We start from the raw sequence: 13,859 nt of genomic DNA, 5'->3' as shown, positions 1-13,859 counted from the left end.
CGCTCTGTATCCAGATGGTTGTCGAACTCTGCCCTCCTGTAACATATCCGGCTTTTCTGCCTAAACCTCTTCTCCATGCAGCGCAGGTGCCTCCGATGGGAAGTTATCCAGGTCTTTACCATAGTGTGGGGTTATCAAAACCTTGACCTAAATCAATATTTCATCTTTCATCAAGATAACTCCCGGCGTAGCCACACTTAAAAAAAATTTCAATCAGCAAGCGCGACGGAATTCCTACTCCTCGGCCTTTTCCCATCGAAGTGTGAACCTGGGGAATGCCCTCCCTTCTGATGTGAGTTTAGAACCATCAGTTGCTGCGTTCAAAGCCAGACTGGATGCTGTATGTGCCCAGCTATTCCCAGATAGTATTTAGTCCTTTTGGCAGTACATTTTCAATTAATGTTTAAAAAAAAATAAACGTTGTCTATATTATTATTTTGGCAATCTAAATCTATGTATTGGGTTGCCCGGAGTAGATTTTAAAATTCACATTGTAATACCTAATAGTACCACGATAAATTAATTAAAGAAAATGATCATGATGGAGGCAATGGCCCTACAAAGATCATTATTAATGGTGATGATGATAATTCATGAGCTTGTTATGCCACTTGCAAATGTAAATGCCAAACTTTTTTGTGGTCATGGTAGACCCTCACTAGAAAATGTTGGGATAGGTTGTCTCTGGCAGACAGGCCAGAATCCCAAGTGCTGCATTGCACATCCGGAAAGCATAAACATTCTACAGCAGACATTGTTCTGCTCAGGTATTCCAATGCCTCTGTTTTGATCACGTACCATGCTTATGCTTGTATACACCAACCAAATGAGCACATATATTGACTCATTCGGTGTAATTAAAATTCCATTGCCATTATTGATTTGTAATATTACAATTAACCATCTCACATTAACTGCTAAGCCTTTCTAAAATGAATCTTCATATTTCTACCGAGTGAGTCCATGCCCGGCTAACTCTCGAGCAATCGTCACATTAAAAAAAAAAAAAAACCTTTCAACCTGTTTGCATGTTTATGAACAATGATTTGTGTATTAATGCAATTGTAGCTCAATAATGAAAAATCGTTTTTCCTTTCCCAATTTCTCCCAATTCTGTAATTTTTTTGCTGAATTTTTTATTTTTTTTCAGCATGTTGTCTCATATTGAGCTGGGATTAAATTACAAATTCACCCTGTGAGTTGTATTGGTGCTGAGGAATGAGAGTGCCCCTGCACATTAAGGCAGGATTGGTCTTTGGCCAGGGTATTGACACACAATGACCTCTCATTTGAAAAGGTACCTTTGGATCTTTAATGTCCACTAGCTAATGCAAGCACATGGGTCCCCAGCCTAATGCCTACTCATCGATGCAGTGGCCTGCCTGCTAAACATCAATCTGACATTTTGTGTTGTAGGGTTGAGAATCAAACCTAGACTAGACAGCTCAAAAGTAAACGCACTACCTCTGCACCATTCTGACAGACTTGTGCAAAATGAGAAAAATAAATTGAGAAAAACAAGTAAAATATCCGAGACACAATGGACAGTCTTTTCCTGAGAGTAGGCTTCTGTTTTCATCTTGTCCTTCATGTGTGTCCTCTCCTACCCCTCATTCCTCCCCACATCCCTTATTTCTCCCTGTCTGTCTATATTTTGTACCGTTACAATGCTGTTGGAGTGCTCCCATCTTTTTCTTCTGTTCCTCTTGTCCTGTCACATGAGCCTCAAAAAAAACCTAAAGACTATACAAAAAAAGAACTTTTTCATTTTCCTAATTTATTTTATATATGACAATCTAACTGGAATATTGAATGGATTTTCACAGAAATTTGAATTATTATCTTCCTATATAGTACACTTTTAACTTCCCACAAATGTTTAAGGGGAATAGCACCACAAAAGTGAAAATAACCCAATATGCAATTTCTGTTCAACCAAGCGGTACCCACCCACCCTCCGAGGATGGAAACTGCGCATTATTTGCTGAGAAAGGTATTGTCTGTATATTGCAAGGAGACATATCTATAAATGTTTGTGTGGTGTACATCTACAGGGGTCTAACGGGTCTACAGGTCTAAAAGGGTCTAAGTGATCCAAAGGGTCTATAATGGTCTATAAGGGTCTTAAGTGGTCTAAATATCTCAAAGGTATTTTCCAATAGTAGTTAGGCTCTAAAGGGGTCGAATTGGTCTGAAAGTCTTTGGGTGATTGGAAGGCTCCGAAGATGACTGCGCTGATGTTTCTCCAATGAATTACCGCCTTTATACAAGATCTCAGGCTTGTAATAGAGCTGCCACTCACACACACATGAACATACTGACGAGACAAACACTTAACACATCTACTGAGCTTGGGGGAAGTGTCATCACTTCCTGAAATACCCTGGGTACCAACGACTTCACACCAATGGCGCCTCTTTTCTCACCGCACTGAGCAGGGTATTTCCTCAGAAAGAAATTCCTCTTCCACATGGATGCCAACCCATGGGGATTATCCGTGCTCTATCCTTTCAATGTTCAGCATCAAGCAAGGAAGCAGCACACACGTTGCATTTTTTAAGTCTTTGGTTGAACATTAAAGTTGAACATTCAATGAAACACTAGCGCACTGTTTTGACGTCATAAAACAAACAAATAATACTACAAACAAGTAATCAATAATTTCCTTTTCTCAGGACCAAACCCAGGGTACCTGAATAAAAATGAGTGCTCCGAACATATCTTCCATATGGAAATTTTTCCATTTAATGGGAAGCATGCCTCAGTGCAGTTACCTCTCTTATTTCACATCAGATTCCAGTCATTTCATGTACTCTCCTTACACCAACTCGATTCGCGTCTTTGTACTTCAGCACAGTTTTAAACTGGCAATCCTCCTTTGAATGAACTGCTGTGTGCTGATCAAGGGAATTCATGAGACAGGTCGGGAACATAAAGACTAGCTTTCGTCCCACTCATGGCAGAATTCTCATCTCCAGGGTAACTTGTAACACCCATGTGTCATGGAGCTCTCAGCAATTAAATCCCACAGGGAAGTCGGTGTGAGGAAGGCTATGTGAGGTGCTGCAGTGTATGAGGATGAAAAGATGAGATGCTAGACTGGAGGTGAGACTATTTTTCACCTTACATTCTGACATGACGGAATGTTGATTGTTGAGTCTTCTATTAACTTCTTCGGAGGCAACTTTACGTCTTGTCCAATATCGGTTGAAATTCAAATGTGGCATCATGTGCATTTCACAGACAATCAAAGACCCTCCAGTGGCAAGTACTAATTCAATGGCGGCCAAAGTTTGTGTTACTATGAAGGAGCTGGGGCTCCCACGTCGATCGGAAGAATGGACGCGACAAAAAGCTGGAATTCATCCGAGTTGCTTTAATCAAACCAAACACTCAGGCACTCTGCAAAGCCCGTTTATCGGGCAGCAATATATATACATATTATCCCGGAGCGTTTGCCCAGGAAAGGCGAGAGGGGGCGTGGCCCAGCGGCCTGGCAAGTTGAGGGCGAGCCTGCCCGGGCGTCCCGACCGAGGCCTGGCAAGTTGAGCGCGGGCCTGCCCAGGCGTCCTGGACGAGCCCGGCATGGTGATCGCTCCGCGTCCTTGATAGGTGCAAGGCGATTGTGAAAACCCAGCGGTAGCCGCTACACACGTCCCCCCAGAATCGACTTGCACCGGCAGGGTCAATTTGAGGGGGGGTCCTGATGACCCGGCCGAAGCGACCCCTGGCGGGTCGTGGGAGGGGGTCCGGTGTGGTGGTGGGCGGTCGAGTGGGGGGCACCGTGGACGGGGGGCGGCCTCGCCGCGGCGGAAGGGCCACCCGTGGTGGGTGGTCGACGTCCACGTGCGCCGGCTTGAGGCGGTCCACCGCAATCCGGTCCGACCTGCCGCCGATGTCGATGACGAACGACTTGTCGTCCCGTCGCAGCACCCGGAAGGGCCCGTCGTACAGCGGCCGGAGTGGCCCCCAATGTGCGTCGTGACGCACAAAAACATACTCCACTGTGCGAAGTGCTGGGGGGACGTAGGACTGGGGGTCACCGTGGTGGGATGTTGGCACGGGGGCAAACCGTCGGGCGGCCTCCTGGAGGTCCGAGCGCTGGTGAGCTGCGGACCAGGGACTGGTAGCGTCGGGCACGAATTCGCCCGGGATGCGTAGCGCCTGGCCATAGACAAGCTCGGCGGTGGATGCCTGGAGGTCCTCCTTGGGGGCCGTGCGGAGGCCCAAAAGGACCCACGGCAGCCGGTCGGCCCAACCGCCGTCTTGAAGGCCGGCCATGAGCGCGGCCTTCATGGAGCGGTGGAATCGCTCGCACAACCCGTTTGCTTGGGGGTGGTAGGCCGTAGTACGGTGGAGCTTGACCCCCAGGTTGCGGGCGACCGCACCCCACATCTCGGAGGTGAACTGTGGTCCACGGTCTGACGAGATGTCCGCCGGTGCGCCGAAGCGGGCGACCCAGGTGGCGATGAAAGCCTGCGCCACGTCAGCGGTGGTGGTGGAGACGAGGGGAACGGCCTCCGGCCACCTGGTGGTCCTGTCCACCATGGTGAGCAGGTGTGTGAACCCCCGTGACGGGGGTAGGGGGCCCACCAGATCCACGTTGACGTGGTCGAAACGTCGTTCGGGCACGGTGAAAGGTGCCAGCGGGGCCTGGGTGTGTCGGTGGACCTTGGCCCGTTGGCAGGCCGTGCAGGTGCTGGTCCAATCGCGGACGTCCCGACGAAGGCCGTGCCAGACGAATCGCGCCGACACCAGCTTCTGGGAAGCTTTCCGGCCCAGGTGGGAAAGGCCGTGGAGGGAGGCGAAGATGCGGCGTTGCCAGGTGACGGGCACGATGGGGCGAGGCTGGCCTTGGGAGACGTCGCAGAGCAGGACAGTGTCCGCGAAGGGGATGTCGGCCAGGCGGAGGCCCGTGTCCGCCGCCCGGAGGGCTTGCACCGTGGTGTCGGTGGTTTGGTCCGCCGCCATAAGCGCAAAGTCCACGCCCAGGTGGACCGCGTTCGCGCTGGCCCGGGAAAGACAGTCGGCCACGGCGTTGTTTTTGCCGGCGACGTGCCGGATGTCCGTGGTAAACTACGACACGGCGGAGAGGTGGCGCTGTTGGCGGGCCGACCACGGCTCCGTGGCCTTGGCCATGGCGTAAACCAACGGCTTGTGGTCGACGAACGCCGTGAAAGGTCGGCCCTCCAGGAGGTGGCGGAAATGGCGGACGGCCAGGTGTAGACCGAGGAGCTCCCGGTCAAACGTGCTGTATTTGAGCTCGTTCGGCCAGAGCTGCCGGCTGAAAAAAGCGAGTGGCTGCCAAACCCCGTTCACCCATTGCTCATGTACGGCGCCCACCGCGTAGTCGGAGGCATCCGTGGTGAGGGCGATGGGAGCGTTGAGCACCGGGTGAGCGAGCAGTGTTGCGTCGGCGAGGGCCCGCTTTGAGCTTTGGAAGGCCGCGTCCATTGCTGCGGACCAGGCGATGTCGCGCTTGGCCGGCTTGCCCCGGAGGGCTTCGTAGAGGGGCCGTATGAGTTGAGCAGCGCAGGGCACGAAGCGGTGATAAAAATTCACCATTCCCAGGAATTCCTGCAGGGCCTTTATGGTGCGGGGACGCGGGAATGTGGTGATGGCCTCGACCTTGGTTGGCAGCGGCACGGCCCCGTTCTTGGTGATGTGGTGGCCCAAAAAATCAACGGCCGTCGTGCCGAAGTGGCATTTGGCCGGGTTGACGATGAGGCCGTGCTCCCTGAGGCGCCCGAACAGTGTTCGGAGGTGGAGGAGGTGCTCGGCCCGGGACGTGCTGGCGACGAGGATGTCGTCCAGGTAAACGAAAAGGAACGGCAGGTCACGCAGCACGCCGTCCATCAAGCGCTGGAACGCCTGAGCCGCGTTCTTGAGACCAAACGGCATCCGCAAGAATTCGAATAAGCCGAACGGCGTGATGACTGCTGTTTTAGGGACGTCGGCCGCCCTGACAGGTACCTGGTGATATCCCCGTATGAGATCAATTTTCGAAAAAATGACCCGTCCCGCCAGACGGGCGGAGAAATCTTGGATATGCGGGTTCGGGTACCTGTCGGGGGTGGTAGCGTCATTGAGATGGCGGTAGTCGCCACACGGGCGCCATCCACCCCCCGGCTTTGGCACGATGTGCAGTGGCGAGGCCCACGCGCTATCGGAGCGCCGCACGATGCCGAGGTGCTCCAACGCGTCGAATTCGGCCTTCGCCACGGCGAGCTTGGCTGGGTCGAGGCGGCGGGCCCTGGCATAGACCGGCGGGCCCGTGGTTGGTATGTGGTGCTCGATCCCATGCCGTACTGCGACGGCCGAAAACATCGGCCGCGTGAGGGCCGGGAACTACGTGAGCAGGCGAGCAAACTCGTTCGCCGCCGGGACGGCGCATGCCAGCTCGGTCGGCGCGGAGCTGCTCAATGTGCATACCAGGGAGCTGAAGGTTTCGGCGTTGATTAAACGACGCCGTTGGACGTCCACCAGCAGTCCGTGTGTGCAGAGGAAGTCGGCGCCTAGCAGACCCATGGGCACGTTTGCGGTTACAAACGTCCAAGCAAAGCGTTGGCCGCCGTAGCAGAGGGTGACGTTGCGCGGGCCAAAGGTGCTGATGGTCGATCCGTTGGCCGCAACCAAGGAGGGGCCGCAAACCGCGGATTGCCTGTCCTGGTCAGAGGCGGGTATGACGCTCAGTTGGGCGCCGGTGTCGCACAGGAAGCGCCGTCCGGATGCTTTATCCGTGATGAACAGTAAGTTGCCCGTGTGGCCGGCGCTCATGGCTGGTAATGAACGCCGGCCCGGCCGTTTCCCGGCCTGCCGAAGGTGCACGGGGGTCGGCATGTCCGGGCCTTCTGTCCGAACCTGGCATGATAGTAACACCACGCTTGGTCAGGTGGAGGCCCCGGTCGTCGTGCTGGAGGTGGTCGGCTCGGTGTAGCGGCCGCCAATTGCGTCGGCAGTTCGGTCGTCGACCGTGCCGGGTGCTCGGGCGCCATGGGTGTTGCGTCGGACGGCGGTGGGTCCCATGTCGCCGCTGCGATGCGCTGTCCTGTGGCGGAGATCTTGTCGGCTTCTCTGGCAAGGGCCCGGGGATCTGTGATCGTCGTGCTTGCCAGGGCGAGGCGTACCGGGTTAGGCAGCTGACGGAGGAACAGCTCCCGGAACAGGAATGCCGGAGAGTGCTCGCCGAGCAGTGAAAGCATGTAGTCCATTCGCTCGGAAGGGCGCGTGTCGCCGAGCTCGGGCAGGTCGAGCAGGCGCCGTGCGCGTTCCGCCGATGGGAGGGCGAAAGCGTCGAGGAGAAGCTTCTTAATCGTGCCGTATTTGTCAGCGGCTGGCGAGCTCTCGAGGAGGCTCAGGGCGTGGGCCGTGGTGGCCGAACCGAGCGCTGCTACCACATGGTGGAAGCGGGTGTCGTCGGCCGTGATGCCTCGCAGGGCGAACAGGGAATCCGCCTGTGCGAACCAAACCGCCGCGTGAGCCTCCCAGAAGGTAGGCAGTTTAAGGGCGACTGCCGAGTCCATGTCGGTAGGTCACCAATGAAGGAGCTGGGGCTCCCACGTCGATCGGAAGAATGGACGCGACAAAAAGCTGGAATTCATCCGAGTTGCTTTAATCAAACCAAACACTCAGGCACTCTGCAAAGCCCGTTTATCGGGCAGCAATATATATACATATTATCCCGGAGCGTTTGCCCAGGAAAGGCGAGAGGGGGCATGGCCCAGCGTCCTGGCTGCGGCCTGGCAAGTTGAGGGCGAGCCTGCCCGGGCATGCCCGGGCGTCCCGACCGAGGCCTGGCAAGTTGAGCGCGGGCCTGCCCGGGCGTCCTGGACGAGCCCGGCATGGTGATCGCTCCGCGTCCTTGATAGGTGCAAGGCGATTGTGAAAACCCAGCGGTAGCCGCTACAACTATGCCAGGGTTATTAGTTTAGCGTCCCCGCAGCTTGGCGTCTGTCGAAGGGACGGTGCACTTTGTGATGTGACACCCTGCCAGTGAAGTAATCAGCTAATTCATAATCAGGTTGGAAATTGGACCCAGATGAGCCAGCTCAAAGGTAAGTACACTACATCTTCGACATCCTGTCACACAGACCCATTTGTCATGAAATTCTGGGAAATTCACCGAAGTTGCTTTTGATGATTCATGGCGCTCTTCTTTTCGAACAACCTTGCCGAGAATGATCATTGCTGCACGCTTTTGCAAACCGACATGACCATTTGTGTACAGCTCTCCATTGGGAGTAGGAATGTCTAAGTAGTCTTTTTGCAATATCTCTTCTTATTCTTAAATTGGGAAACCGGTGATTCTGTCCTTCCAATTTCTTAAGCTCGATGATTTAAGATGGGAACAGCTGGCCCTGATTCAATCAGAATTACTCATTTGTCCTCTGAAGGTTAATTTGAAGACTGGTGTATGGTTGATTTAATGTTTTCTTTTTAACTCTGCTTGCGATGCACTTTCTCATAGTGGTGTCAGAGGTGGATCCATAAAATGAAATGTGAACCAGTGTTTGTCTAAGTATCATAAACATAGGAGCAATGCCCTGGGTGCTCACCTGATACAATAAAGCAGTATACTACACTGAGTAAACGTATTTTAAACAGTATCACGGTATTCTAAACAAATTTCAATGGTTGCTAGGAGACAGGGCAGCAGGTAGAATCATACTAATGTAATCATAAGACTTTAAGCATACAAAAAGATACCTATTTTGGGGGGCAAGCATCCGATTTTTGCTTATCAGATTTGAATTTTGATGGCAAGCATCCGATCATCCCTCATCTCCACTCCCTATAGACCCCGATTTTTCTAATGCCTTGAACAAACGCTGGTACATCACGGGTGATGAAGGTTGTGATCAAGTTTCATCAAAATAGTGTGCTTAGTTTCAGAGAAAAAGCAAATACCTATTTTGGGGTGGTCAAACCTGAAATCACTATGTTCCCCGGTAGACCCCCATAGACCCTGATTTTTTTCATGCTGTGAACAAATTTTAGTCACAACATACCAAATATCATTTCTGCCAAGTTTGTTCACAATCCCATCAGCCGTTTCACAGAAGAAGTTGCAAGAGTTTACAGACTGACCGACTGACGGACGGACGACGTGCCATTCCATAAGCTCTCCGGAACTACGCTCCAGGTGAGCTAAAAATTGTTCGAAAATGCACGACCAACATTTAAATGTCAGAATTCACAACCCTCTGTCTCTTGGATCCACTTCTGGTATGTTGTCTCAAAGGATTGCCAACGAGGACATTCTCTAGCTTAAATAATGCGTACAATTGTCTGGCATTATCTGGACTGCCTTTTCTCAAATAACAAAGCCACTGCAGGCATTTACACCACTGAATCTCCAGTTAGTCTCATTACCAACCTCCAGGAAGAGACCTATTACACCCTACAAAAGTGTGGGTTATTGGAGTCTGTAGGTCAGAAAATAAACATTTCAAGGATGGCTGTTTCACCCATTAGTGTTCATCAACTAGGACCTGATTCTCTTAATCTGACCACATGATTTTTCCTTTGTGATGCATAACATGTTCATTGACATAAAGTTGTCCCATCTGCTCTTGCTCACATCCTTGGGTTGGAAATTGTTTGCTGGAATGTTTCCAGTTATCCAATTTAAGTTTGCTGTGGGTTAATTTCTCCTATAATTATTCCTGTCGCCCCATATATAATGGTCAATTCTCTTCATCTTTCAATGTTAATCTCCTATTAGTAACTCGTAATTTGGGTTGTCTCTGTTCTGTCCACAACAGTATCATTAGGTAGTGACACTTTAATGTTCAGGGCTGGCAGGATAGCTTAGAGGTGTGCGCACTCACCTTTGAGCTATCATGCTCAGCTCGGGTTTGAATCTCAGCCCAGCTAGAAACCCTCATCCTGATGTTTCACAGCCAGATTGATGCATCAATGTGTGTATCATCCTTCAGAAGAACGATAAGCCGGAAGACTTGTCTTGGTTAGCCAGAAGACCCGAGTTAGTTATCCCAAAGATCTTGGCAAAATTCCAAGTTCCTGCCATCTTTAGTCACACGTCACTTCCTGCCAGCCTGTTCTTTTCTATATTTTGTAAAAATAATTTATATACAGAGTCGAGGCTCGTGGAGGAGCTAGAATACAGAATGGACCAGGACATAATAGAACAAAAAGAACAGTGGAAAGAGATGGGGATGGGGGAAAGAACAATGGAAAGAGAGGAGAGGACACACCAACAGTAGTGTAGAAGAACGAAATAGAAGACTTGCAGCAATAAGGGACATTGGAAAGAATGAGAGCAGGAGGAGGACACAGGAGGTGAACAAAATGGATACAGCCACAAACTCTCAATCACAGAAATATTGACGAAGAAGCAGAAATGGAACCAAAAATTTAAAATAATTTAAATATATCATAAAAATATGAAGAGGAAGGTGAGAGAGCAGGGGAGACCTGGGTACCTGGAAACCCAGAAATATGTATGTTTGGGGAGGTTTAATGGGGGTTGAAAAGATCATGTTTGTGGGTGGGTAATGACCTGAGGTGGTGGAGAAGACCTGTCTTTAAGAATGGGACTAACAGGCTGAGGAAGTTGGTTCCACAGGTAAGATAAAAGAGGCTCAAATGAGTAGAGGTGAACAGTGAGTCTGGATTTTAGAAGGGTTGTTAGTGGCAGAACATGTGCGATCTGCAGAAACCTGGGAGGGACAGAGCATAGAAAGGGCAGAGATTGCAAAACCAGAAAGAAGGACATATAAGCCACTGAAACAGAGAGACCACTGACCCGTCTACGATGTGAATGTAACAGACCCAGAGACACAGCTTCATCACGGGAGATCCCAATGATTTTGAGAGCCTTGGTTTCCCCGGTATCATGCTGAGCAAGGGTTGACGCAGGGGTGCCATCCCAAAGGGGAGAGCAGTACTCGATGAAGCTACGGATGAAGGGTGAATGATGAAGATGCAGATGAAGGATGAAAGCTGTTCGTGAAAGACCTGGTGGCCCAAAAACGTTACCCAACTTCCTCCCACTTTTCCTGCCCTCCCTGCACAAAAAGGCAGGAATAATTGAGCCAGTTAAGGAAGTAGTAATATTGGTAGTGTTAATTGATGATCATTGATGGAATTTTTTTTTTCTCTACTATATCCGGTCGTATTGCCTTGTTTTTAGCTCACCTGGAACGAAGTTCAGGGGAGCTTACGCGTCAGTCCGTCCGTCCTTCCGTAAACACTTGAAACGTCTTCTCCGAAACCGCTGATGGGATTCCGACGAAATTTGGCACAAATTATATTTGTTGTGTTGTGACTAAAGTTTGTTCACGACATTAAAAAAAATCAGCAGGGGGGTTGACTCAGCCTGTCATCCTTCCGAGGTCGGCAAATTTAGTACCAGTTCACTGGTAATTCCCTGTGTGTCGCAAGAGGCGACTAACAGGGTTGGTGGCAGGAAGGACATCCGGCCGTAAAACATTGCTTCAAAAAGGGGACCACGCTGCCCGAAAAAGGTCAACCCCTACTCTGCAGGGAAAAATGGCCTCTAAAGGTGGTATATATTTTTTTAAATCTGTGTCTAAGGGGGTCTACCGTGGGTCAAAGTGGATCCAGGTTTGACCCCAAAAAGAGTAATTTGCTTTTTCCTCTGAAACTACACACACTATTTCGATGAATCTTTACCACAACCTTCATCACCCGTGATGTCCCAAACTTTGTTTACGGCATTTTAAAAAATCTGCCCCTTTGCGGGTCTGCCCCTTTGCGGGTTGCCCCCAAAATAGGTACTGTATTTGCTTTCTTCTGAGAAACTACACATGCAATTCTGATGAAACTTGACCAGAACCTTAATCACCCATGTTGAACCAAAGTTTGGTCCAGGCATTTAAAAAATCAGGGTCTAAGGTGGTCTTTGGGGGGAGGTGGTGGGCTTGCCCCCCAAAATAGGTATTTGCTTTTTTCTCAGAGCCTACACACACAATTTTGATGAAACCTCACCACAACCCTCATCATCCATGATGTACCAATGTTTGTTCAAGGCATTGGAAAAATTGGTGTCTGAGGAGGTACACAGGCCCAGCAAAGACCTGGGAGGTGGGAGGGGGGGGGGGCATTGCTCCCCAAAATAGGTATTTTTTGTTTGTTTATTTAAAGTCTTATGATTATGTTAGTATGATTCGACATGCTGTCCTTTTTTTTTCCTTTTTTTTGTATACTGAATCGAGGCTCGTGAAAGAGCTGACATTTACTTCACAAACAAATCAACCAGACAAACAAAATATATAAAAAGAGGGAGCGGAAGACAAGAGAAGGGGAAGCACACAAACACTTGAGAGCACACAACATTTAAGAGCAGGGAGATGTGTGGGAGGGAGAGGGCTTGGGGGGAGGAGGCGTGGGAAGGGGGGGGGGGGTGGGAGAAGTATAAAACACAAGGACACCAAGGACTTCCAGGACAGAAGTTGGTATTTCAAAAAGTGGAATTGGGGTGAAATTGGCGGGGATAGAAAAGATCAAGGTTTTGGATGGGGGAAGATAAGAGATGGTGGTGAACAGCTGTTTTAAAGACCTGGAGGGTGGAGTGGGATTGAAGAGAGTGAGGGAGTTTGTTCCAGAGGCGGGAGAAAAGAGGAATGAAGGAGTGAAGGTGAGCAGTTAGTCTTGATTTTGGCAGTTTAACCATAAGAGGGTTGCAGGCAGATCTTGTGCGACCTGTAGGAATATTTGCGGGACAGAGCCCAGAGAGAGCTGGGGGGGGGGGAGGGGCAAGGCCAGAGAGGAGTCGGTAGAAGACGGAAAGACCACCAACCTGCCTGCGGTGAGTGAGTGAGAGGCCCTGAAGTGAGATTTGGGTCCTGTCCTTCATTTGGGTCCTTCAGGATTTGGGTCCTGAAGAAGTGAGACCCTAATTTGGGTCCTGTCTTCTAGCAACCATTGAAATTGATTTAAGATACCTTTAGTCAGTGCAGTGTACTGTTTATTCAACTCGGTGAACACCAGGGGTATTGCCCCTATGTTTTATATTAGGTGTACCGGAAAGTGATGTCGTTTTTCAAAGAGGAATACACAGCTTAAAAAATGACATTACTTTGCAGTACACCTAATATATTGGTGACAGTACTCGTAGATATTATGGTTAGATCATTAAACTTCATCATCTCTTGGTGTGAAATTGTTTGTTCTGGTATATGGAATTTCTGACCCTGGAATACTGAAACTAGAAAATGTGTCTGTGAATGCATCGTCAATGCATCATCTACACACCACACAAAAACACCAACACACAAACACCACTCAAAATACACCACACAAAAACCATACAAAACAAGTCCTGCATGGTATGCTATCTCTGATTACTCTTTGTAATTGTATTTGATTTAGCTGAAATGAAGGATTTCTGGATAGCAAAGAGGGAGTGGGTTTACCTCTGAAGCTGACTACTTGGCACTACTTTATGCTATGAGGAAGAGTGTTAAGGGGATGATAAGCCACCTGTCCTCTATGTTAACACCAAGTTGTTTCACATGTCACATGGCACCAGCACCTTTAGAAAAGAGTAGGTCATTTTGTGCCAGTATTATGACCAAAGAAGGAGGCCATCGTATGCAATGTCCTGGCTAATAAGAGGAGACCATCATGTTTTAACCAGACTTGGAGGCATAATATAGTTATAGCGTCTGCTTTGAGTCTGGGAAGTCGGAGGTTTTGATTCCGGCTGAGTCATATCAAAGACTTTTAGAATAGTACGCGCTGCTTCATTGCTTGACTCTCACAATTTAAAAGGATAGAGCAAGGATTAACAACCATAAGTTGGAATGCTAGCGCAGGCTTTGATGGGCCTAATGACCTCCTCCTGTGTTGTAAGGGAACATCTATATAATAAT

General features: G+C 49.7%; 1 protein-coding gene across 1 annotated transcript in view; it reads left to right on the top strand.

Moving 5' to 3' along the window:
* SV2C (synaptic vesicle glycoprotein 2C) overlaps positions 1-13,859 on the top strand; it is a 128,111-nt gene that overhangs the window by 36,576 nt on the left and 77,676 nt on the right. The window lies entirely within an intron of this gene.

The sequence above is a fragment of the Myxine glutinosa genome, chromosome 7 (genome assembly GCF_964187855.1).
Source record: "Myxine glutinosa chromosome 7, kmMyxGlut1.1, whole genome shotgun sequence".
In the NCBI taxonomy this organism is placed as follows: domain Eukaryota; kingdom Metazoa; phylum Chordata; class Myxini; order Myxiniformes; family Myxinidae; genus Myxine; species Myxine glutinosa.
This window is presented reverse-complemented; position numbering and strand designations above follow the sequence as displayed.